The sequence below is a fragment of the Aegilops tauschii genome, chromosome 1, assembly GCF_002575655.3.
Source record: "Aegilops tauschii subsp. strangulata cultivar AL8/78 chromosome 1, Aet v6.0, whole genome shotgun sequence".
Classification (NCBI taxonomy): domain Eukaryota; kingdom Viridiplantae; phylum Streptophyta; class Magnoliopsida; order Poales; family Poaceae; genus Aegilops; species Aegilops tauschii.
Genome location: NC_053035.3, coordinates 426,192,511 through 426,218,797, shown reverse-complemented (window position 1 = coordinate 426,218,797; position 26,287 = coordinate 426,192,511). Strand labels below are relative to the sequence as shown.

At 48.2% G+C, this 26,287-nt stretch overlaps 1 pseudogene; it reads left to right on the top strand.

The window, feature by feature from the left end:
• Positions 1-2,739: 2,739 nt before the first annotated feature.
• LOC109759021 (UDP-glycosyltransferase 73C4-like) lies at positions 2,740-25,188 on the top strand (annotated as a pseudogene).
• The last annotated feature ends 1,099 nt before the right edge of the window (positions 25,189-26,287 follow it).

The following is a 26,287-nucleotide window of genomic DNA, read 5'->3' as shown; positions in this document are numbered from 1 at the left end:
TTCATCATATGGATGTGAAATCCGCTTTCCTCAACGGCGATCTCACAGAAGAAGTGTACGTGAAACAACCCCTCGGCTACGAGAAGAAAGGCGAAGAAGGGAAAGTTTACAAGCTCAAAAGGCACTTTACGGGCTGAAGTAAGTGCCAAAAGTTTGGAACTCAAAGTTAGACCAAAGATTGGTCTCACTCGGGTTCAAAAGACCACTCGACGATCCGAAAGACAGTCTATCAAGCACCGACGAACTGGTGAAGATTGAAGACGCGACCAAAGAAGAATGTTGCCCTCAAGCTATGGATGAGCTAACGGCAGTGAAGTCGGTCCCGAAAATGCTGCAAGGAACGGCGAAAGCAATGTCGAGGATAATGCCTATGAGTAACAGCAGTCGTGTTTGGGATCCAGGTCGTAACAAAGACGTCGTGTTTAGGGGGGTGAATGTTAGAGCTAAACACGGACGTACTAGTCCGAGTAGGCATATGTGTATGTATCGGAGTAGTACTCCCAGGTAGGAACCGACTAGGTTAGCTCTTGGGCTGTTTAGTTCCTTTATATATACCATGTAACCCCACGATGTACAACCAGAAAATAACGAAAGCAAAGCAATATCAACAGGCACGAGACGTGCCTGCAGCGATACATCGTTCAGTTTTCTCGCCGAGTTACAAAGTTGCTGCGCTCCGTCGGAATACGATCGACTCGATAGCTACTCACGTACGTACGTAGAGGAGGATCCGGCTAGACGCTGCAAGGTGCTCGTGCTAATCAATCAAGTCCTGGTTGGCTAGCTTTGCACTAATCAATCAAGTCCTGGTTGGCTAGCTTTGCACTAATCAATCAAGTCCTGGTTGGCTAGCTTTGCACTTGTACGTGTATTAGCTCCTGGGAGCGATCAAAAGCCAACATCAGGAATGTACTGTAATACAGTACAGTTGATTTCTCAGACCGTGGACTATTATTTCCTCTATAGAAACAAGTCGCGTTCCTTTTCTGTGTTCAAGTAGCAGTGTTCTAGCTGGGAGTGGGGGCGTGTGTGTCTTGTTCGGCGTCGACTTGACAACCACCAGGAGCTTCATGCTCACTGCTGCCGAGCTTTTTTTTTGTTGGAAATGGAAGGTAGATCATATTCTACCTTATATATTCCAAAAGGCTAAAAGGCTAAGCCTAGAAGCCTTGGTCAAAGATCACATACAAGATGCTCATATTATGCACCGTGGTGCAAGGCCATGAGCAGCCCTGTCAGAGGCCGGGAGATATGGAAGAAGAGGCAGAAGCATAACGAAGCAAAACCTAAGCTAAGCTAAGCTAAGCTATGCCAACAGTGTCTGTGACCAGCATACAAGAGCATTTTTGTCTTCTGGGTTTCGTGTACGGTGACTCCAAAGAGATAAGAGCTCAGCTGCATACATCCTGGTGTTGGGCAGAGACCAGCGCTTATGATTGAAGATCCGGTCATTTCTGGCATGTCAAAGAGTGACCAGAGCAGCAGCAATCAGAACATGAAGCTTACGTGAAGTTGGCAAGCGCAAGTGAGCATGCTGTAAGAAAGCCAATAAATCCACAGAACTAAGAGCAACTTCAAGAAGGTCAAATCTCTCCCACAAGGCACAGGCAGAAGCACATCTCAAAGCTATATGACTAAAAGACTCGATAGCTGGGCAGATGTCGCAGGAAGCATGCGAGGCAATAGAAGTCCACTATTTTTTAGCCATATTGTCCCGAGTATTCAGACGATCCCAGTAGGCCAGCCATAGGAAAATTCTGTGCTTCAAAGGGATAATTGGATCCCAGACCCATTGTTGAAAGCTGCTGGTGACACCTCTGAAAGTTAGCAGGTGATAGAAGAAAGCAATAGACATTTGCTTGGCATAAATAGACGAGACCCGTTGATCCTGGTCCGAGGGGGAGGGCTGGATACTGAGCAAGATACCTCGGAGATCATTTAACTCCCGAGCAGCCGTTTGGGAAAGATTGGGGTGTAACTGGATATCCCAACCGTTGTTTGAGAACTGGGAAGCAACACTGCACCAAGCATACTTGGCAAAGGAAAACAAAACCGGGAACTCGTGGCATAGGCGTCCCACAGGCAGCCATTTGTCCTTCCAGAAGGAGATGAGATGCCCAGCCCCCAAAGCGCAATGGGAGGCAGCAGTTACTAAAGGGATGAACTGCTTAAAGTTCTTCCAGAGCGGCGTGTCCCTATGATGGCCACCAGAGAACAGTTGTTGCTTGCAATATTGCACTGCAAACCATTGAAAGCAAGGGATATCAGATTGTTGCAGGATCTTGGCCACAAACTTGCATACCATGGCACTGTTATGAGCAGAGAGATCTCTCACACCGAGCCCCCCAGACTCCTTTGGCAAAATGACATAATCCGATGCAACTAAGCATTGTCCACCCTTAACAGTAGCTTTGCCTTGCCAAAAAAACGCCCGTAACAAACTCTCGAGCTTAGCAATGGACTCCTTCGGCCATAGAAAACAAGTCATAAAGTAGCTAGGGATGCTAGCTAGGACTGAGTTTATCAAAGTTAACTGGCCTCCAGCAGACAGAAGAGCAGCTAACCATCCAGACAGCCTCTTATCGACCCTGTGTATAACTGGCAGAAGCATAGCATGTCTGATTTTATGCAAGGAGAGAGGAAGCCCTAGGTATGTGCAGGGGAACGAGGAGCGGACTCCATTATTTCACTACCACTCCATAACCAACTAAATATTGCGAGTAATGGCCTTTTCAAAAAATGGCCTCGGCAGAGCACGGCAAGAAGCTGCGGGTCCTCATCGTGCCCTTCTTCGCAACCAGCCACATCGGCCCTCACACCGACCTCGCCGTGCGCCATGCCGGGTACCGTCGAGCCTACGGTGGCGGTCACCCCAGCCAACGTGTCCGTCGTTCGGTCCGCGCTCGAGCGGCACGACCCGTCCGCAGCGAGTATCGCCGTCAGGATAGCCACCTACCCGTTCCCGGACATGACCGGTCAGCGGCCCGTGCAGGAGGCGCTCATCAGGGAGCTGTCCCCTTCTTCTGGAACGCCACCATCGCCGATGAAGTCGGCGTGCCGTGCATTACCATCAGTGTCGTTGGCCTCTTCTCAAGGCTTGCCATGCGCCACCTCCGAGGCGCCGTCGAGGGCGACTCGGACTGCCAGGAGGTGATCGTCCCTGGGTTTCCAGGGCCGGAGATACGGATCCCGAGGACTGAACTGCCGGAGTTCTTGAGGTGCCAAGCGAAACACGACCGATTTGGAGGCCCGATCATGGCCGGGCAAGCCAGGTGCTTCGGCCTCGCCGTCAACACGTTCTCAGTACTGCGAGTCTTACACGCAAGGCCACGTGAAGCGCGCCTACTTCGTCGGGCCAGTGTCGCTGCCGTTGCCACCGGCCGGAGCCAGCGGCGGGGGCGAGGCGTCGTGCATCAGTTGGCTGGGCTCGATGCCAAGATACTCGGTGGTGTACGTATGCTTCGGCACCTACGCTTCGATCTCGAATGATCAGCTCGTGGAGCTGGCTCTCGGATTGGAAGCCTCCGGCAAGCCGTTCTTGTGGGCGCTGAGGGCCGAGGGGTGGGCGCCGCCGGCGGGGTGGGAGGAGCGTGTCGGGAAGAGGGCATGCTTGTCAGGGGGTTGGCCCCACAGACCGCAATTCCTAGGCTATGAGTAGGGAATGGACTCGATTACTAGTAGCAACGCTCTCAGGTACACGATTTGGTGTCGATTACAGGGGAATTACAAGAATGGTGGCTAGGGTTCATAGCGAGGAGGAAAGGGAAAAGAGCCGAGCCGCCGTTGCCGTGATCCACTGGATGGCTCTGTCGTTGCTTCCCCTCCAGCTATTTGTAGCTCCTAGCAGTCTGATGGTGCCCGGCCAGGCCCAGCCCATGTGATATCCAAGAGCTAGCCCAAGTACATGTATAGCTAGGGAAGGTCCGTGACATCCCTCCCTCCTTGAAATGCGGCTTGACCCCAAGCCGCCGACGCCACCAAGAACCACCCGGATCCCATTTCGCTCGATGTTCCTGGCCTTGGTCGGAGTCGGGGTAGACTTCAACGAGGGAGAAGTAATTGTTGTGGCTGAATGAAACCCAGTCGAAGGTGTCGAGGGCGTAGCCATTGTCAGTACAGCCGTGGTCGAAACCGAGGTAGTACTCTTGGTCGGCATAGCCTTGCGCGATGACAGCAGCAACAATGATGATGCCCCTCCCTCCTTGAGGAACCGCTCGCCGAGTGAATTCTAGTAACCGCAATAATGCAAGCTCTCCAGGATCCCAAGACATGCCCAGTTGGTCGATGCTCACGTCAGACCCCAACTTCGAACTGCTGCTGGAACTAGGCAAGCCATGGAAAATCTTGCTGATGTGTTGTTGCACTTGCACCAAGGTCGCAACCCAGCTACAGAACATCACTATTTTCTGGCCAGGGAAGATTGCACAAAACATAGGATCAGCAACACCTGATGACAGCAGGTAGCCAGCCCAAGTATCGATCTGGAGAATTGGCAATCTTGTAGCTGAACTAGCAGTTGCAAACACCACTGAGTTGCTCTGAAACTCATAGGAACACATGACCTGCGTTATCTGTCGACTTCCGCTGACAGTATGGTCACTCCACTTAAATTTCCATTGACTCAAATGTTTTTGGTGCACTGACAAGCTCATAAGCTGAATCTTCCTTTGCAATTTGTCACCCATTGAAATACTACACACAGTAGCATGCTCCAGTATGTGATGCTCGGACAAGTTCCAATGCTCGTGGGTTTTGCACACATGGTTTCTAGTAGTACCCAACTTCCTGGACTGCTCATCGGTAACTAGAAATAGGTCCTCCCAATATTCCACTAAACCCATATCCGGGGCAGATGTAATTGCATGCCAACACAAATTGCTAACACTGGAACATAATTTATCAGGGAGCAACTTTCCATTGGGAATGTTTAGAGCAACTAGGGAAAACAGACAGAGGGTTGACTTTCACTCTCTTCGACCCAACCTCACAACAATTGCTTAGCTCAGTGGGAACCAAGGAAGTGAGCTGCCTTTGTTCAGTGATGTTAGCTAGAGAAGAACAAAGCACTGGCTCACATTGTATTAACTGAGAACCAAAACTGCTCACCGTGTTCCCAGCACTGTGTTTCTTCACACTCCAAAGCTGATGTACAACCAGAGGAACAAGACCAGAATGATGCATTTCAAGAGCAAGAATAATGGTGCATGTGCCGAGTTCCAAAGGCCACTGTTTATCGTCAGAAAAAAGCTTGGCATGCTTACTGGGACAGGAACCAACACTGCTCTCGCTGCCGTCTGCAATATCTCTCCAAAGTGATGGCCACGGCATCGGACGTATCCGTAGTCCTTGGTGTCTTGTGGGTGGCAAGTCCAGGTCATGGTCCATGGACAGCTGCATTCGTTTGATGGCTGAAACCTTGTTTTTCACAAGGGTGGAAGTGTCGAAGTCGGAGCTGGGCCACACCGGCGACCTGGTGAATGCCAACGCGGTGGGCACGTTAACATCGATGGCAACAACCTCGTGACCTGCGCCACGCACCTTGAGGGAAGCAAGCTCCAGAGTGGCGTTGTCGGGGACAGGTCCTAAACCATTGGCGACATGAACGGTGGTGACGAGGGCGGGCTGGAGGTCGACTGCGGGTATGGGGAAGATGACGGTGGCGACATCTCGGACCTTGTTGATGCTGCCGTGAGCGACAACTTGATTCAAGCAATCGGTCGAACAGGTCACAGGCGCCGCCATGATGCAGTCAGGGGCCGCCTTGTGGATGACCTCTAGGACCGAGATGGGGTCGACCGTGGGCTCGAGGTGGACGGTGGTGGCGGCGTCATGGACCTCGTCGATGCTGTCGATGGTGTCAACCTGGGTCGAGCACTCCATCGAACAGGTGACGGGCACCATCGCGATGCACGCCGGGCCTCCATCATGGGCGACCGTGGGAATCTCCTGGGACTTGGTGATGGAGCAGGAGACTTCGTGGACGGGCGCCGACGAGGCATGCGTCGTGGTTGAGGCTGCTGGATCGACAAGCGAGGTGCCCATGGGAGGGTCACTCACCCGTGCAACACCCAACGCGGCGCTCATCTCCTCTGCCTTAGCGCATAATCTCTCGAGATACCACAACAACTGCTCATTGGCAGACATGGCATCCCACTCCGGTGGTAAGTCAGCAGGCATGGCGTCGTCGCCGTGGAACGGATGAATCGGTGTGGAAGAAAATTGGGGAAAATTGGGTGGTGGGAAGGTGGTGGACTGGCTCTGATACCAGATGCTAGGCTATGAGTAGGGAATGGACTCGATTACTAGTAGCAACGCTCTCAGGTACATGATTTGGTGTCGATTACAGGGGAATTACAAGAATGGTGGCTAGGGTTCGTAGCGAGGAGGAAAGGGAAAAGAGCCGAGCCGCCGTTGTCGTGATCCACTGGATGGCTCTGTCGTTGCTTCCCCTCCAGCTATTTATAGCTCCTAGCAGTTTGATGGTGCCCGGCCAGGGCCAGCCCATGTGATATCCAAGAGCCAGCCCAAGTACATGTATAGTTAGGGAAGGTCCCTGACAGAAATCCTGGCCCATCCAGCCGTGGGGGCATTCCTGACGCACTGCGGGTCGAGCTCTCTGCTGGAGGCTGCGGCGGCCGGCGTGCCGATGCTGACGTGGCCGCTGGTGTTCGACCAGTTCATCGAGGAGAGGCTGGTCACGGACGTTCTCAAGATTGGCGAGAGGGTGTGGGACGGGCCACGGAGCATGAGGTACGAGGAGCAGCAGATGGTGCCGGCGGCCGCGGTGGCGCGGGCCATTGCGAGGTTCTTGGAGCCCGGGGGAACCGGGAAGGCGGCGAGGGGCCGGGCGCAGGAGCTCGCCGTGAAGGCTCACGCCGCTGTGGCGGAAGGCGGGTCGTCGTACAATGATCTGCACAGGCTTATCACCAATCTGATGGAAACACGGAAGATCTAGGTGAACCCATCGAGCAAGTGACCAAGTAGGAAGGAAGGGGAAGCAATGAGATTGGTTTCCTTGGACTTGTGTGTTCATGGCGTCTCCTGAATTTGTTTCATTCTGTCATTCCGATTGCCTGAAAGCTCTGAAAGTATTGCAGCGGTGCAACAACGTGTTTGATTTTGTAATTGAGGCGACAATTGCACAACATCTGCAGATTATGATAGGCGATGTTAACCTATGGATAAAGGGAGTTTTTTGTGGTCGCAGATGACAGAAATCAGGTGTTAAAAAGCTTGAGATTAACACCCAACAATGTGACAGAAATCTGCTCTTTGCTCATCATGGCCCTCTTCAGTATTCAGAACAAAATGGAACGGATGGTAGGCAACGACCGTGAGACGTGATCGAACCAAAGAAACGCACCCATTGGCAGTCTAGCGCCAGGTCACGCATCCTTCTCTCGTGGTCACAGTCCGGAGAGTTCACTGTTTGAAGAGGTCTGGGTAAAGCTCCTTTAAGCTCTGCCGGTGCATCTAAGGGTCAGTCCTGAATTTTGAAATGAAATTTGCTATCAGGTGCATGGCTCCAATGTCGATGGGAGCAAACATGTTCAATGGTACCTTGCCTTCTGACAACAATCCGCACACCAAAAGATTACCCAGCTGATTTAGGACGCCAGGAATTTCTGCTACTCTAACTCTAATTCATGATGCATCTTATTCCCAACAGATCACGTTTAGGCTGTTCCAACGACACATTTTATCATCATTGTTACCCTTCTCAATCACTTCTCGGCATCATCCACCGGCATGCTTTGGTTTGACTACTGGATGTTGGTATACATGAACAAGGTCAGGGTAAGTATTTATAAAACATTAGTAGAGCCATTGATACATGTCCAACCACTCGAGAGTTATTATAGGATTTAAAGTTTCACCAATTATCCTGTACTGAAGATATTGCACTTGATTTTTCTAAACACAGAGTAAATTACTCTTCTCTAGGTCATGGCCGAAACGGAAATGCCGATGCCGAAGATGCCGTGAGAGCTACCAGCTCCTTCTCCGACTTCGACACAGGTCTACTGAGGCCATAGCTGCCCTGCCCTTATTGGTTGTAGTGGTGCAGCAACATGTTTAATTTTGTGATCCAGACGGTATTTGCACAGCATGTGCAGATTCTAGGTAGGCGATGTTAACCAATGGATAAAGGAAATTCTGTGTGCTAGCAAGTGACAGAAATCATGTCTTCAAAAGTTTGAGATTAACACCGAACAATAGATATCTTGCCCGGCTCCAATGAGGAAGGGGCGAAGACGGCGGCGCACATTTGGCTCACTCCAGTGCTTATAGTCGTCGTTGGGTGTTCTATGGACCTAGATGTTTTTTTTTCTAGTGTTTTTTATACTACCTTGACAGATGATGAGTAGATCGAAAGTTTTTTCGCAAAAAAACACCGAACAATAGATATCTTTGTTCATCATGGCCCTTTTCATCATTCAGAACATAATTGAAGGGATTTTGTTTATGAAAAGCTGACACCGCTGCTTTCATTGCGATCAGAGGACCAGACCAGCTTGACGAAGGGAGGCATGATGCAGCAGGAGAATTGCACCGAATACGCCGAGCTGGCAGTGAACTGCCCATTGGCAGTTCAACGCCATGTCACAACATCCTTCTCTCACCGTCACAACCACACCAATTGGAGTCACACTAAAAATCAGTGAATTGGGCGATGGATTCGACAATAAGGTCAGCCTTCAAGTGTCGCATCCATTTGTCATTCTCCATAGCGGTTTTTGTGGTTACAGTTCGGAGAGTGCACTACTTGAAGAGATCTACGTAAGGTTCTTTGGAGCTCTATAGGTGCGGCCAGGGGTCCGTCCTGAATTTTGAAAGGAAATTTTCCATTAGGAGCATGGTTCTAAAGACGGTGGGAGCAAACTTGTTCGATGGCACCTTGCCTTCTCACAACAATCGACACACCAAAACATTACCAAGGCTCATTCAACACACCAGGAATTTCTGCTACTCTAACTCTAATTCATGATGCCTCTTATTCCCAAGAGATCACGCTTAGGTTGTTCCAACGACACATTTTATCAACATTGTTACCCTTCTCAATCACTTCTCGGCATCATCCACCGTCATGCTTTGGTTTGACTACCGGATGTTGGTATACATGAAGAAGGTCAGGGTAAGTATTTATAAAAGATGGGCAGAGCCATTGATACATGTCCAACCACTCGAGAGTTATTATAGGTTTTAAAGTTTCACCAATTATCCTGTACTGAAGATATTGCACTTGGTTTTTCTGAACACAGAGTAAATTACTACTTCACATGCTTGAATTCAAGAAACTAGGCCCGTGTCACACAATTGTAGAAAAATGTGCCACCTGCGTTGGTTGACGAGAAGCCGTTGGGCCTCTAGACCACTTTGTGTTGGATGATGATTATGATGATGACATGATTTGATGAGACTATTTGTATGTATATGCTATGATTACATTTGTGGTCTCACAGCCATTTGTATGTGTATGATGATGAGATTTGTATGTGCTAAAGATTCTTGTATAAAGCTTGTTCAAATACAAAACAAATATGCAGGAAAAAAACTAATAAAATTAGCAGTAGCGAGGGAAGTAAAGTTAGCAGCAGCGTGCCACTAGCAGTAGCGCGGCCTAATACAGCGCGCTAGAGCTATTAGCAGTAGCGCGCTGTTATATAGCTCGCTGCTGCTACGCTTGTATAGCAGTAGCGCGGGCCAACAAGCACTGCTGCTACGGGTTAGCTGTAGCGCCTTATCAATAGCGCGGGTCCCCGCGCTGCTGCTAGGCATTTCCCTAGTAGTGTGGAGCCGAGGGTAACCGAACGCGGCCTTTGTGTGCTAGCAAGTGACAAAAATCATGTCTTCAAAAGTTTGTGATTAACACCGAACAATAGATATCTTGCCCGGCTCCAATGAGGAAGGGGTGTAGACGGCGGCGCGCCTTTGGCTCGCTTCAGTGCTTGTGGTCGTCGTTAGGTATTCTATGGACCTAGATGTATTTTTATTTCTTGTGTTTTTTATACTACCTTGACATATGATGAGTAGATCGAAAGTTTTTTTGCAAAACAAAAAACACCGAACAATAGATATCTTTGTTCATCATGGCCCTTTTTAGCATTCAGAACATAATTGAAGGGATTTTTTATGAAAGGCTGGCACCGCTGCTTTCATTGCGATCAGAGGACCAGACCAGCTTGACGAAGGGAGGCATGATGCAGTCGGAGAATCGCACCGAATACGCCAAGCTAGCAGTGAAGTGCCCATTGGCAGTTCAATGCCTGGTCAGAGCATCCTTCTCTCGCGGTCGCAACCGCACCAATTGGAGTCACATTAGAAATCAGTGAGTTGGGCGATGGATTCGACAATAAGGTCAGCCTTCAACTTCAAGTGTCGCATTCATTTGTCATTCTCCATAGCGATTTTTGTGGTTACAGTCCAAAGAGTGCATTGCTTGAAGAGTTCTAGGTAAAGCTCTTTGGAGCTCTACAGGTGCATCCAGGCGTCCGTCCTCAATTTTGAAAGGAATATTTCCATTAGGAGCATGGCTCTAATGTCGGTGGGAGCATACTTGTTCGATGGCACCTTGCCTTCTCACAACGATTGACACACCAAAACATTACCGATGCTCATTCAACACACCAGGAATTTCTGCTACTCTAACTCTAATTCATGATGCCTCTTATTCCCAAGAGATCACGCTTAGGTTGTTCCAACGACACATTTTATCATCATTGTTACCCTTCTCAATCACTTCTCGGCATGGCATGCTTTGGTTTGACTACTGGATGTTGGTATACATGAAGAAGGTCAGGGTAAGTATTTATAAAAGATTAGACGAGCCATTGATACATGTCCAGCCACTCGAGAGTTATTATAGGCTTTAAAGCTTCACCAATTATCCTGTAAGATATTGCACTTGGTTTTTCTGAATACAGAGTAAATTACTGCTTCACATGCTTGAATTTATTCAAGAAACTAGGCCCGTGTCACACAATCGCAGAAAAATGTGCCACCTACGTTGATTGACGAGAAGCCGTAGGGCGTCTAGACCATTGTTTTGCAAACTACTGCTCCTTGCTCCAATAGCTTCCCACCATGCATTCCTCTCGCTTTGGTTTAAACAACTAATTTTTTTTAACACAAACTTTATTGATCTAAACAATGGGAATACAATCGTTTTTGTAAAGAGTATCCCATGAACAATGAAGGAAAAAAAGTCAGATACATCTTCTCCTACTCTTGCTAGCTTGCTTCGCACATAGATGTGTCGCCTCATTAGCTTCCCTCCCAACATGACCGGTAGAAAAAGTTGGCAAAATTCCCGCTTAGCTCCTCGATCTCGTAAAGGATATGTGAAATTTTCAAACCCTCATACATTGCCAGGTTTCATAGTCGAACCACTCTCCAATAATATGGCTCAAGCCCATCTCACAAACCAGCCAAACACCATCACACACAACCATTGCTTCACCAAAGAACCGGCACCAAATACGCATGTGCTTCCTTAGCCTATGTCCTCCACATAGCGCACATCAAAACTGAACTTTTAGACATCGGCCTTCAACGCCTTACATCGTGCTATAGCCTGATCTGGGTGTACGCACTTCTCACATCTTGAAGTATTTAACAAAAGCCTACCAGAATTCGACCTACCCCGACGAAAACTACCACTTTAGGAACCCTAGGAAAAAAATATCACTTTAGGACTATTTTTCGCCAAAAAAAACTACCAGGTCTGTTTAGTAACTGAATGAGCTCAAATTAATGATGATTATGACATATATGGCCCACCCGTTGGGGCTGACGTGGCACAAAGTCAACCTGCACTGCTATGACATGTGGGACCCACATGCCATTCTTAGTAGAAAAGACACACCCTTACGCATCAACACACACGCACAGGAACCACCGTCGCGGGACCCCGTCACTGGGCGCTGCCTCCAGCTGCCCGCTGACGAGCTCTTCTCCAGGTCATTGCCGAAACAGAAATGCCGATGCCGAAGATGCCGTGAGGGCTACCAGCTCCTTCTCCGACTTCGACCTAGGTCTATTGAGGCCATAGCTGCCCTGCCCATGCTGGCGACATGCAGGATAAGGGAGGATGGCTGCATAGTGTGCCTCGAGGACTTCAAGCATGGCGACAACGAGAAGCTCAGAGCCATGCCCTGCTCTCACTGCATCCACAAGTGTTGCATCTTCTGGTGGCTCCGCGTCAGCTGGGTCTCCTGATGTCGCTTCCTGGTGTCGTTCGCCGATGAGCGGTGCCTCCTGGACGCATGGGTGGACCTAGTGGGGGTGCCATGGGGTTGATGCTATGTTAGAATTTTACTATGTATCTAACACTAAATATCTATGAAGTTCATGCTATGTTAGGATTATTTGTTGATATTATGATGATGTTTGGTGTAAACTTTGAGTTGTGGCACCCCCGAGGCTGAGATTCTTGACGGTCCCCAACGCCCTAGATGAACAGCACGAGGTATCCATTCCTAGATGCACACAAGCCGCTTGTTGAAATGCAAGAGAGAGAGAGAGAGAGAGAGGGGGGGGGGGGAGGAGGAGGAGGAGGAAGAGTAGGGTTGACGTGTGGGCCCTATTTGAAATAACGGTCAAAGTTAACAGTTAACCTGACGCATAGGCCAACCCTGTCATAAACGGGTTTAAATTGGCCGAATCGGCTAATTGCCAGAATTGGTAGTTCGTTTTTGCCAAAAGTTAGTCATAAAGTGGTAGTTTTTTTGCTAGGTTTCCTAAAGTGGTAGTTTCTCATCAGGGTTGATAGTTTTTTTCGTAAATACTCCACTTCCTTCTATGGCAAAGTCCATTACGGTTCCGCGCAGAGATCTCTGTGGAGAACGACTCGCATTAACAATAGCAGAATAGTCGAAGACTTCACCATTTGTTCATCGTGGCCTTTTTCGAAATTCGGGCCTAGATTTGAAGAAAACGTTTTTGAACGAGCACATGCAACATAGCCATCCAGACTGAGTTGTGTTCTGACTTTTATTTACGCGCTTGCCAATCTTGAGATGCGTGAATTTATTTATTTTTAAATGTCAGCCCATTTTCAGCTTCGCTTGAGGCCCTCGTCAGCCACGGATATAGGATGTAGTTTCTGGGAGCATCTATTTCTATTTCTCGATAGTTCTTGGTCAACAATCTTGAACCCTGAGTTTCCATCTAACAGAGCTGCATATGATCTTCTGGGCAAATATGCTTGATAATTTGAAACTCGATGGACCGAGAACAACTTGCTGAAGAAGCTGCATCAGAAAGAGAATGTATCACGTGTTGCGTATGTAATGCGAATCCTATCAATTAGTCTGTGATTAGTACATAAAGCATAGCTTTCTGTTAAAAATATGCCTAAGGCCTTGTACAATGGGAGGTGCTTAGAGAAATAAACCAGGCTTTTTTTAAGCACTGGTGCTTATTTATACAGGATAGACGCTTAACTAAGCGTCTCTTTTGTAGAAATAGGCACCGGTGCTTCAGAAAAATCCGGTTTATTTTTCTAAGCATCTCTCTAAACACATCCCATTGTACAAGGCCTAATGAGCAAGTGCAAGTTTACATGCGTTAAGTCCTAGCCAAACCTGGCCAAACGGCCCGGCCCGGCCTAATCGGGCCTGGCACGGCACGGCCCACGGAAGCACGTTTAGTAAGCGGGCCGTGCCATGCCGGCCCACGTGCTGCGCCTCTAGGCTCAGGCACGGCCTATTTAGTAAACGGGCCGGCATGTTGGCCCGTTTAGCACGTTGGGTTGCACATTTTCAGCCCGTTGGGCTGATTTTTAGGTCTATTAGGATGTATTTTACGCGTATATATCATAGTTTTAAATAGCCGGCTATAGCTCCGCTATAGCCTTTTCAGCAGGGTGCCGCTAAATGGCCGCCTTCATAAATAGCCCGCTATAGCTGATTTGGAGGCCCGACGCTATTTTTCATAGCCCGCTATTTAAAACATTGGTATGCATATGAAAAATATCTAAAAAATAAAAATAAATAAACAGTCCGTGCTGTGCCGGCCCGCCTGTCCAGCCTCCAAGCCCAGGCATGGCCCAAGGCGTGTCACGTGTCGTGCCGGCCCACGTGTTGCGCCTCTAGGCTCAGGCACGACCTATTTAGTAAACAGGCAGGCACGTTGGCCCGTTTAGCACGTTGGGTTGCACATTTTCAGCCCGTTGGGCTGATTTTTAGGTCTATTAGGATGTATTTTACGAATATATATGAAAAAAAATCTAAAAAAATAAAAATAAATAAACGGTCCATGCCGTGTCGGCCCGCCTGTCCAGCTTCCAAGCCCAGGCATGGCCCAAGGCGTGCCACGTGCCGTGCCTGGCCTATGGCAAGCCATGCTGGCGTGCTCACGGGCTGGCCTGATTGGCCCGGCCAGCTATAGTCCTAGCTATGACGGAGGGAGTACCAAGTATACAAAAGATACCGACCACCACTATTTTTTCAGTCCTGGCTATAGCTTCGATTCGCTCGTCTTCTTCAGTATCCACTTAGGCGCCAAGAGGTGGGGGAGTTCTGTCCGTGTGTGTGTTTTTTCTGGCCAAGATCATAGTTTTAGTTCTACAATGTTAGATTTCTATGTGTTGAACAACGACGTTTAGATGGCGGTGGTTAAAGCTCCCGTAGCCTAATAGACTCACCTCGCCAAAGACAAACAAACTCAGGAAAATCTTCGTTTTAAAAGTTCTCATTGTCTCTGGCCTACCCAAGGGAAAATAAGCACACCAAATTTATTGTTTGATCAAAGATCTTATAGGCTCTTACCTACCTGAGAAGTGAGAACCAAGCTCATAATTAAGCAATCCTTAGCTATTTGACTTCTTGTCACTACATCCACCACGTGTCCAAATCATTTATAAGTAGCGAGCCTTCACTAAGCCGAAGATAAATAGCCCTCTTCCCTGTAGTGAAATTAGCATTCCTAGTTTGGGGCGAATAGCTCCCATGCGACGTCGTTGGTGTGAATTGTCTCTCATGCGACGTCGTTGGTTGTAATAGCTCTCATGCACATCTGCGTTGGAAAAAATAGCTCCCATGCGACACTGCTGCCTAATCCAAAGACACATGTTTAAAACTCGAATCAGGTGAGCGGGACCCACAGCATGGGACCCACTAACTTATCCAACTCAGCATTGGTCAGGTGAGCGGGACCCACAGCATGGGACCCACTAACTTATCCAGGTCAGCATTGGTACAAGAGGGCACCGAGCCGTGCCCCGAGCCGTGCAGCACCCGAGCCCATCCTCCCCCCCCTCCCCGACCGTTGTTGTTCTTCTTCTCCGGCGACGACGCGCAGCAACGCCGTTCCGGGACACGACCTAGCAATGTCGAGCTCCGCTTCAGCCTCCCGCCGCTCATGGCCGCGCTATGGCGCAGTGCCAACGACAAGGTGCCCTGCATGCCCATGTATCGCACCCCTGAAGCGGCTAGTCACAACGACCGACAAGAATGACAACCTTGGGCGGGAATTCGTGAAATGCGAGAGCAAACCAGAGCAGGGAAAGGTGAGATTTTACTTCTCAATATGCCAATTTTGGTTTTTGTCTCCCAATTTCATATTTGCCCATTTTTCATCGGATTTGGGATTTAGGGTTCATCTTTCCGATTTCAGAAATTGAAGCAATGCACCCATTTTGAGTGGCTAGATGAGTACATAGAGCGGATTCAGCAAGAGGGTGCATCAGGGGAGCTCGATTTACCGTTGGAGGCGGAGAAGTTGGGCAAGTTTGGATCGGGCGCGTCTGGATCTGGGGCCCCTGGATCTGGCAATTCCATTGGGGGCGCCCATTCCATTGGTGCTACTGTGGGGGATGCAGGAGTGATGGCAGAGCTGAAGAAGCTGAACAAGCAGATGAAGAAACTCATCGAATTGCAGAAGCAGGGCAATTTGATGGGGCTGATGGCCGGACTTTTTTATGTTTGTGTAATTGCTCTCGCATTTGTTTATGTGATGATAATTAGTCGTAAGTGAATAGATTGGGCATCATTTGTAATCGTAATGATATGGATATTTGAATAAAAGTGTTGCGCTGTACGAATTCGGCATGTCTTCTCCACTCTGTTTTGGCCCCGGCCCCGTTTTTTCAGTTCTTCAGTTCGTCATCAGTTTCAGTTTCAGTGGTAGAGGGAGAAAAGAAAAAAAAGGTTCGTCCACAGTTGCCCGAAAAGGCCAGGCCCATATAGAAGTTAGGCAAGGCCGAATAGAACATATCCAGGCCCATTGATAAAAGAAGTGTAGCTAGTGCAAAAAAAAGTGCACACGGTCATTGACATCGATATATCTTTTCGGCTTTAGGTTATTTCACAAATTTTAAGTTTCCTGCAGTCACCTTTTTTGAGATAACTCATCTGATAATTATTTGAGCTATTTTTATGCATAAGCTATCGTGTCCGATGGTAGGGTCCCGTGTTGTTTCGGCTAAAACAAAAGGTTGGTTCTAGTTAGCAGTCTAACTTGCAGTCTTTGTGAACCAAAAAAGTTGCAATTGTTTGGTTCTAGTTTATTTCAACCAAGCATCATTTTTAAACTTTTTAGATTTGTGCTATGGTGTTTTCAAAGTTTTTACTCGTGTGTTTCAACCGAAAAAGGTTGTGCCCCTCTCAAAAAAAGAAGACATCTAGTGTGCCCCTAGTAGCATCTCCTTACAACATAGAGGGGCATCCCCTTACAGCATATAGTGCATAAAACATAAAAAGAAGATAATTAACTAGACACGTGCTAACAACAACTTATATGATTGGATCATGTTTTAGTGCATTTTTTAGTTCACATGGCCGCATAAATAAAATGCAATGGAGAAACTTTAGGCCCGAAAAAAATTAATAGATAGCACGATAGAGGGGCATCGGGTACCCTAGTAGCATAGATAGATAGAACATATAGAGGGGCATCCCCTTACAACATATAGTTCATAAAACATGAAAGGAAAATAATTAAAACTAGATAGATAGAAGACACGAGCACACACGCCCGAACCAACACAAACACAAGCTAGTTAGATAGAAAGACTCGCACTCGAACAACTCCTTGGCCCCTCCTCCTTAGCCGGCGCCCCTCACTCGTCGTTCTCCGGCATCTGGTAGGGGAGGGTGTGCATGCCGTTGGGGTGAGGGAAGATGTGGTGGAAGTTGGTGAAGATGTTGTAGGTCGTGAACGCGATAAACTCGCATCCACACCAGAACACCTCGCCGAGGAGGTGGTGAGCGTCGTAGGGGTTGGTGAAGGTGACGTAGAGGCCGATGACGAAGCCGTTGGCGTTGCCATCGTACTGCTCATGGAGGTGGAACATGGGCGGAGTGCCCGGAGGGAGGTGGCGGTAGCCGGCTTGGAGGAAGAAGCGAGCCAGCTCTCTAGGGCCCCTCCACCTTGAGATGGCCCACACCCTCAGGCTATTCTCGACGATGACTCCGGCCGGGTACTCCCTCTCCGGCACGGTGCGAGGGCGACGGTAGGTAGGGCCATTGAACTGCATGGTGGCTCGAGTGGTGGATTTGGCTCGAAAAGAAGAAGCGGAGGAGGCTTGAGAGATGAGTGTGAGAGGGACGAGGAAATGGTGCCCTTTTATAGCCGCGTTGCAGCCGTGGTCAATGTGTACACGGTGCCTTCTCGATCGTTTTCTCTTCTCCGTTCGTACTGGCATAAGTAATTGCGGGCATTAATTCAAAAAGGCAGGCAGAGCATCCAAAGAGGCACGGGCGGCACAGGCGAGATGCATCGTTTCGTGCACTTGCATCGGCAGTGACAGCGTGTGGGAAACAGGCCCGTTCATCCACGCGTGACACTAAAAAAGGAGCTGCACCACCGACGCGTCCGTCCCGTGTCTCAGGTTCAAACATGCATTTGTTAAAATAGCTTAGATGCGACGTACCTATACGCTGCGCCCCTGCCGCTGCTTTACTGCGTCGATGCGTGCATGCAAGCCCGCATGCAAATGGCTAGGCTGTGTCACAGCGTTCACGGGCACCGTTCACGAGCACAGAATAGCTAGGCTGCGACGTTGCGTGGCATGCATGGGACAGGGATGGCCCACATGTCATTGACCCTCTCGCATGCAGCCCATCCCCCCTCTCGATGGCCGTGCGCACGCACACCAGGCTCTGCCGGGCCCGATCCGCTCGGCCCAACGGTCACTGAGATGCTCCCCCGCTCAACGTTATCTGTTCGAACAGAGAGAAAAAACGGTGGCCAATCAGATTGGAGAATCAGGGCTCCACGGATCGCCCCCGCGGAATCCTTCTAGAAGGCCTATCCGACGGCCGCAGTTTGGCGTTAGGGTTAGATCGACGGTGGACGTTTGGCGCTAGGGTTACATGGGTTTTGGAGCCAGTCAACGGGGTTTTGAAAGGTTTGACCGAACATTCAAATTTGTATAACTAATTCAAAAAAATCTAAAAAATGAAAAACCTGCGCATATAGTCTTGTTATGTTACATAGTTATGATATAAAATGATAAACTTGATCTAATGATCTTTGCATGAAAAAACCTTCACAAATTGGACTATCTCGACTGAGGTTGCATAGAGTTCAAAGGAGTGGGAAGAGGGTTTGAGGTTTTGAAAATGCAAAAAATCAAAAACCTCACCTTAGCTTCATTTTGGAGTGACTAAGGAGGATCTGAAGTTATTTTTGCATTTTAAATTTTTAAACTTGTTTTATTGCTGACTTTGTATTAAAGGGTGTTTTTTCAAAAATAAATTAATAATATGAATACTTATTCAAAAAAAGGTGAGACTTCGTATTGATCCTATATAGGTATAATATAAGCTAAGAAAATCTTTTTTTGTGATTTTGAGAAGGTCGAAAAAAACTTGCTTAGAAATGGGGTCGTTTACCCTTACTTTGGAGCCTGTTTGGACAACATTTTCAGTGACTATGAGTTGGACTTCACAAAAAGGGTTGGATTTATGAACTAAAGTGCATAGTAGTACATAAAACAATGCAACATCACAGAACAAACAAATGAACTCCAAAAATATTGGAGATAGGTTCAAATTTGAATGTCGGTTCAAATTTGAATTTTATTTCAAGTCAAATCAACATCATAGCACATAAGTTTTCACATGAAAGAACATAAGTTTTCACATCAAATGACAACAAACATAAGTTTTCACATCAAATTTGAATGATTTCGACTCTATTTCTTTTGCTTCTTTGTACCACTCGATTTCTTCTCCTTTTTTCCAACGTTTGGTTCCACGGCGCATAGTTTGTTGACGCTGATGCTCTTGCTTTTTGGCCCCTTAGTTTTCTTGCCAACTCCACTAGGCCCCCTCAACTTTTGCCCCTCACCATGTCCCACTTCTTCAGTTTGCACTTCTGCAGCTTGAGTAGATGGCACACATTGTTCAACTACTTCAGTTTGCAACTCAACACTTGGCAGCACAACCTCCAAACATGGCAACGCAGCTGTCAAAGCAGATTCGCATGGCAGCACAACAGTTGCTTCATCTGCAACAATTTCAGATTGCCCTAGCGCCTGCAAAACAGATTCAGTATGCATCACATCGTCCAAAACAGAAGCACTTAGCTCATGTTCAGCAGTAACAGTTTCAGTTTGCTCCATATCTTTGTCACCAAACATTATCTGCTTAGTGCTCTTCCTTCTAAAGCCGTTGAGTCTTGCTTTTTTCACTGGCCAGCACTGTTCAACAACAAGATGTGGGGCTTTTTCTGCACGCTTCCTCCTAAAAAGTAAAGCATTTCACTTGGTTAGATACTAGAACAAGTAGCAAAATCAAAAACTTGCAAAAACAGTAACATAAACATACTTTGGCCTCTGAGGAGTGTAGATGCATTTGGATGAACCAACTCTGTGCCCAAGTACCTCACACAACTTGCACCTATTTTTGTTACCTTTTTTAGCCCTTTTGGGTTTATCATTCTTTTCCTTTTCCTTTTTCCCCTTCTTACTACAACCACCTTTCTCAAACCAAGCTTTGAATCTGCTCTGTTTTGGCCTCCCAGCCTTTCTTCTAGTGACAGGGGGACACAAGGTAAATTCTATTTCCACCTCAGGCCACTGAGATTGGTCAGTCAGTGCAGGAATTGGACTTGCATATGCAGCTTTGAATTTTTGTACTGAATAATACTCATGCAAATATGGGTGCATATTTAACCTGGGTTTAGATGCCAAAAAAAGTATGGAATGCTCACATGGTTTTCCAGTGTGTTGCCACTCTTGGCAAGTGCACTCATGCAACTCAATATTTACCACATGCCTCTTGCCACTCTTTGTATCTCTAACTTCAGCACCCCACAAGGAAGATTTCTCAACAGATAGATGTGAAAGATTTCTACTCCTGTTGACCACCTGTTGTACCACTGCTGGAAGCTTGTCCCCTTCCAAAATATTAGTAATTTTTCCTCTCAACTCCCACAAACGCATGATCATGATCCTTATTTGGTCCACCATGTCATGCACAGGCAAGTCTTTCAAATCCTTCACTTTGTTGTTAAAACTTTCTGCCAAGTTGTTATTGATATGATCACATTTTATGGCAGTATTAAAACCTGATCTATACCACAACAGAGAATGGTGTGTGTTCAACCATGAAGCAAATTCATTATCACTACATGATGCCAATATCTTACCAAGGTGATAGAAATGTGTCTGTCTGGTGTAGGATCTTGCTGCTGGCCACATGCGCCCAAATCCATCTCCTCTGAATTTTTTTATCAGATTCATCCACATATGTCCAAAGCACTCCCTCTGCTCAGCATGGGGGAAAACATTTTTTACTGCATTTTCCAACCCTTTACATGCATCTGTGTGGATGGCCAAAGGAGAAACTGGCCCTATGCATCTTTTCAGTTGCATCATGAACCATATCCATGATGCCTCTGTCTCTGATTGAAACATTCCTATTGCAATTGGGAACATCCAGTTGTGTCCATCTAGAGCATTGCATGTAGCCAACTGACCATTCCACTTTCCAGTCAAAAAAGATGAGTCTATGCTCAAATATGGACGACAACCTGCTTTGAATCCATCTATGCAAGGCTTCAAACACATAAAAAACTTGTTGAAAAAACCTTGCCATCCTCTGTTACCTCTGTATCTATCTCCACCACACTTCCAGGTGACCTCTTCTCCACCTCTTCTTTAAAACTATACAACATCCTAAATGTATTTGCCCAGTCACCATACAATGATTTTATGGCCCTTTGTTTTGCTTTCCACACTGTGGTATATTGCAGCTGGATGGGGTACAGCTTCTCCAAGTCAACTTTAAGCCTCTTTGCAGTAGTGTTTGGAGTCTTGGCTAAAATAGGAGTAATCTTCTCTGTAACCCAAAGCTGTGATGTCATCTTTGAAACTCTCTGTGAAGTGGTCATACATGTATGCTGGTGTGGTATTTGATTTACCCTTACTGTACTTCCATCAGGTTGTAGTCTGGCAGACAAGTACCATTTGCAAGGATTGCCACACCATCATAACCTTTGCACCGAGCATAAAATTTCTTTCGATCAGTCCACATAGTCTTGGCATCAAATTCTTTTTTCAGTGCATAGGTCCTGAAAGACATCCTAAACTCCTTCATGCTTGGCCACAACTTTCCCACCTCAATAACTGGGTTCTCTTTGGCATACAAACAAACCAGCTCATTATCATCTGCATCATCCACATCATCTGCAGCCTCTCTCATCAGCTCTTCTTCATCCTCATTTGCATTTCTAGGGCATGTGTTACCATCAGCAGGCAAATAACTGTCATCCTTCTCCTTATCTTTGTCATCAACTTGAATGCCAAACATTTCGGCCATATCAATGTCAGATATTGGTGTAATGACCAAATCTGTTTTTTCATTCAACTCTACCACATTCCAGTCAACAACAATCTTCCTAGCACCATGGGTTCCCTCCTCTCCATCTGCATCAATCCCTGTATCTTCAGCTACTACAGTCGGTTCAGTCAACAATGCCAACATCTTCTTTTGTGAAACCCACTCATTATCTTTCACCTGTGCAGCCATCTTTGATGGCACATAACCAACTCTGGAATGAGATCAATTAGCTCAGCATAAAATGTTACTTGTTTGCTTGCCCACCCTTCTTGCTGATCAATTTCAGCAACCATGGATTCTCCATCTTCAATTCTCACATATTCACCATTATAGTTATCGAAACGTTGCAGAGATACCTCTTGTTCTGGACCCCAAACAATACTCTCCCCAATTGTCTCCACCAAATTGCCCACGGCCTTCTCCTTCATGCTCTCCAATTCCTGGGGATCAACATTTGCAAATTCGACATCCAACCTCACGGTGGTATCTCTATCAATGTCTTGGACACTGCCATCACTGAGCTTGGCTTTACAGGGAAAAAATTCCACTATAATTGCGAATGCGGTGGCAGAACCTGAACCTCCCCTGTTTTGTCAATGGCAGGCAGCGACAGCAGTGTAAGCGACAGTCACTACCAAATCGAGTTCGATAACAGCTAAAATAGAAAAGAGGGCGGCATTACCGATTTGAAGCACTGTCTCCTCGCTCCATCTCATTCAGCCCCCGCGCTCCTATCCAATCGAGATACTAAAACGCCAAGAAATAGGGGCAGCATGAGGCCACATATTTATCCAAAATTCTGGGGAATGGGACTAGAGTTTGGAAAATACTCACTCGCAATAGCCGCTGCCGAGAAAGGCGCTCCACCACCGGGCGGGCCGCGGAGAAGAAACATCCCCCGGATCCAATCGAGATTCTAAATCGCCAAGAAACAGAGGGGCGGCATGAGGCCACAGATCCCCCAAAATTCTGGGAAGTGGGACTAGGGTTTCGGGCTCACTCGCAATAGCTCTGCCGCTACCGAGAAATGCGCTCCACCACCGCGGAGAAGAAACCACTGCCGGAGAAGATGCTTACGGCGGCGCCGCTCGCCCAGTCCAGCACGGGCGAGTCGAGCACGGTCACACAGTCACCGGTCGAGTCGTGGACGGTTGACTCTTGACTACGTGGCCCTAGGTGGACCCCACCAGTCAGAGCACATAACCCCCGGTGTCCTAACCAAACCTCAGCCTAACTAACAGCCAACTAGCCGCGTAAACGGGTTGTCTTGCTTGAGCTATTTCTGCGCTGGGAGACGTCGCATGAGAGCCATTACAACCAACGACGTCGCATGAGAGACAATTCAACTCAAAGATGTCGCATGGGAGCTATTTGCCCCCTAGTTTGTCGATTATTTTTATGGTATCTGCACACTAGGGATTTGGAATTGAAGGTGTAGGCATAGGAGGCACTAGGAACCAGGGATCACTGATGGATAACCAGAACTGTAACATGCACTATCCAGTTCACACATCAATATGTACCCTCCAACCTCAGTCGTCATGTACACCACCCTCTGTGAAATGAGTAACAAAATCTTGTTCATGGTAGAGGCCGCGAGGATCAGCGGGGAGAGCTAGGTGCTCACGGTGGAGGAGGAGGCTCTGTCGCGGGAGTTGGAAGCGGTGTCCTGGATAAAGCAACGGCCGACGATGCGCGAGGTGGAGAACATGGTGTACAGCTTCATGGCTACCAACTCCCCGGTGATCAAGTCGTCAGGTTCCTCAGTGAGCTCGTGTCCAATGTGACAGGAAGGAAGGGGAAACCGTAGCCTCGTTCAGTTCTGAACTTCTTCTTGTCACGCATGCTAAATTGCTAATCAAAGATTGCATCTGTCGGCAATTGGCTCAAACCAGGCGTAGCAAATTTCAAATTAACGCGCAAGAGCGAAGAGTAGGTATTTCCGACATTTTTTTTACGGTGGTATTTCCGACAGTTGATTCTCACTATTCAGGAATGTACTGCAATACAGTACATTTGATTTCTGAGACTGTGGACTATTTCCTCTACAGAAACAAGTCGCCTTCCTTTTATTTGTTCAAGTAGCAGTGTTCTAGCTGGGAGTGGGGGCGTGTGTGTCTTGTCCGGCGTCGACTTGACAACCACCAGGAGCTTCAGTTCACTGCTGCCGAGCTGACTCCATTATTTCACTCCCACTCCACAGCCAGAGAAGGCTAACAACCAACTGAATATTGCAAGGAATGGCCTCGGCGGAGCACGGCAAGAAGTTGCGGATCCCGATCGTCCCATTCTTCGCCACCTGCAGCCACATCGCCCCCACACGGCCACACCGGCCTCATCGTCAACGCGTTCTTGGACCACGTGGCCACGAGCGCCGGTAGTGCGAGTCTTACCCGCAAGGCCTCGTGAAGCGCGCCTACTTCGTCGGGCTAGTGCCGCTGCCGTTACCACCGGCCAGAGCAAGCGGCCGCGGCGAGGCGTAGAGCATCAGTTTTTTTAGGCGTAGAGCATCTGGCTGGGCTCGATGCCGAGATGCCCGGTGGGGTAGGTATACTTCTGCACCTACACTTCGATCTCGAATGATCAGCTCGAGGAGCTGGCTCTCAAGTCTCAGATTAGAAGCCTCCGGCAAACCGCTCGCTTGAGAGCCGACGACTGGGCGCCACCGGCGGGGTGGGAGGAGTGTCGGAAAGAGGGGATGCTCGTCAGAGGGTGGGCCCCACAGACCACGATCCTGGCCCATCCAGCCGTTGGGGAGTTCCTGACGCACTGCGGGTCGAGCTCGCTGCTGGAGGCGGCGGCGGCCGGCCGATGCTGACGTGGCCGCTGGTGTTCGTCCAGTTCATCGAGGAGAGGCTGGTCACGGACGTTCTCAAGATTGGCGAGAGGGTGTGGGACGGGCCACGGAGCACAAGGTACGAGGAGCAGCAGACGGTGCCGGCCGCGGCAGTGGCGCGGGCCGTGGCGAGGTTCTTGGAACCCGGGGGAACAGGGGAGGCGGCGAGGGGCCGGGCGCAGGAGCTCGCCCTGAAGGCTCACGCCGCTGTGGCGGAAGGCGGGTCGTCGTATAATGATCTGCACAGGCTTATCAGCGATCTGATGAAAACACGGAAGATCTAGCTGAACCCATCAAGCAGGTGACCAAGTCGGCCAGGTTCCTCAGGGAGCTCGTGTCCAACGTGAGAGGTGTGTGTTCATGGCGTCTCCTGAATTTGTTTCATTCTGTCATCCCGATTGCCTGAAAGCTCTGAAAGTGTTGCAGTGGTGCAACAAGGTGTTTGGTTTTGTAATTTAGGCGACATTTGCACAACATCTGCAGATTATGACAAGAGATGTTAACCAATGGATAAAGGGACTTTTGTGTTAGAATAAGTCGAGGCATACTGTCGATCATGCAAGGACCAAGCAATCACACGAGGCACGACACCGAGATTTGTTAACGAGGTTCACCGATATGGCTACATCCCCGGGGCCTGACTATGGGCGCTCCTCCCCATGACACCGCTACAATACCGCACCCGGTCGCCCTGGACACCGGCACATGCCGCCGGCCTCCCCTGCGTTCCGGTGCTATTATGTTGGCATAGGTTACATCGTGTGTCTACCCCCGCTATATATGAAAGGCCTAGGATACAAGTGTCCTACTATGACACAACTTCATATCCTATCTAAACACAATACAACTACAAGTCCAACTGTAACCTACCTTGTACACTATATTCGACACAACTCTAACATTTTGTGTGGTAGCAAATGACAGAAATTAGGTATTCAAAAGCTTGAGATTAACACCCAACAAATGACAGAAATGTGCTCTTTGCTCATCATGGACCCCTTCAGCATTCAGAACAAAATGGAACGGATTTTTTTCTTTTTGGACGAAAGGGAGGCAACAACCTTGCATCACCAACCAAGCTGAACGTTTTTCTTTTCTTTTTTGACGAGGGGAGGCGTGATGCAACCTAAGAATTGCACCGAATGCGTGGAGCTGTCAGAGCATCTCCAACAGGCGCCCAAAAAGAGCTCCGCGCACTAAAATTTTATTTTTTTGGACGCCGAACAGCTCCAGCAGATGCTGTAGCGCTAAAAAGTTTTGGGCGCGCGCTGAAAAACGCTATCGCGTGCAACATATTTTGGGCTCCAGATTGCGCGCGCTTCACAGTTTGCACTGTGTGCTTTTCAGGCGTGTGTTTTTGGGCGTCTGCTATAGCGATGTTGCTCCCGACGCATTAAAAGTGCTAAAGTGACGCGCTATAACTTTTATTGGGCGCGAATTTTTTGTGCGGCCGTTGGAGATGCTCTCAGTGAACTTCCCATTGGCAGTCTAGCGCCATTTTTCTCTTGGGGTCACAATTCCACCGATTGGACATACCTATGAATTGGCCGATAGATTCGACAAGTAAGCCCTGAAGCATTTCCGCGTCCATTTGTCATTCTCCACGGTGGTTTTTATGGTCATAGTCCGAAGAGTGCACGGCTTGAAGAGGTCTTGGTAA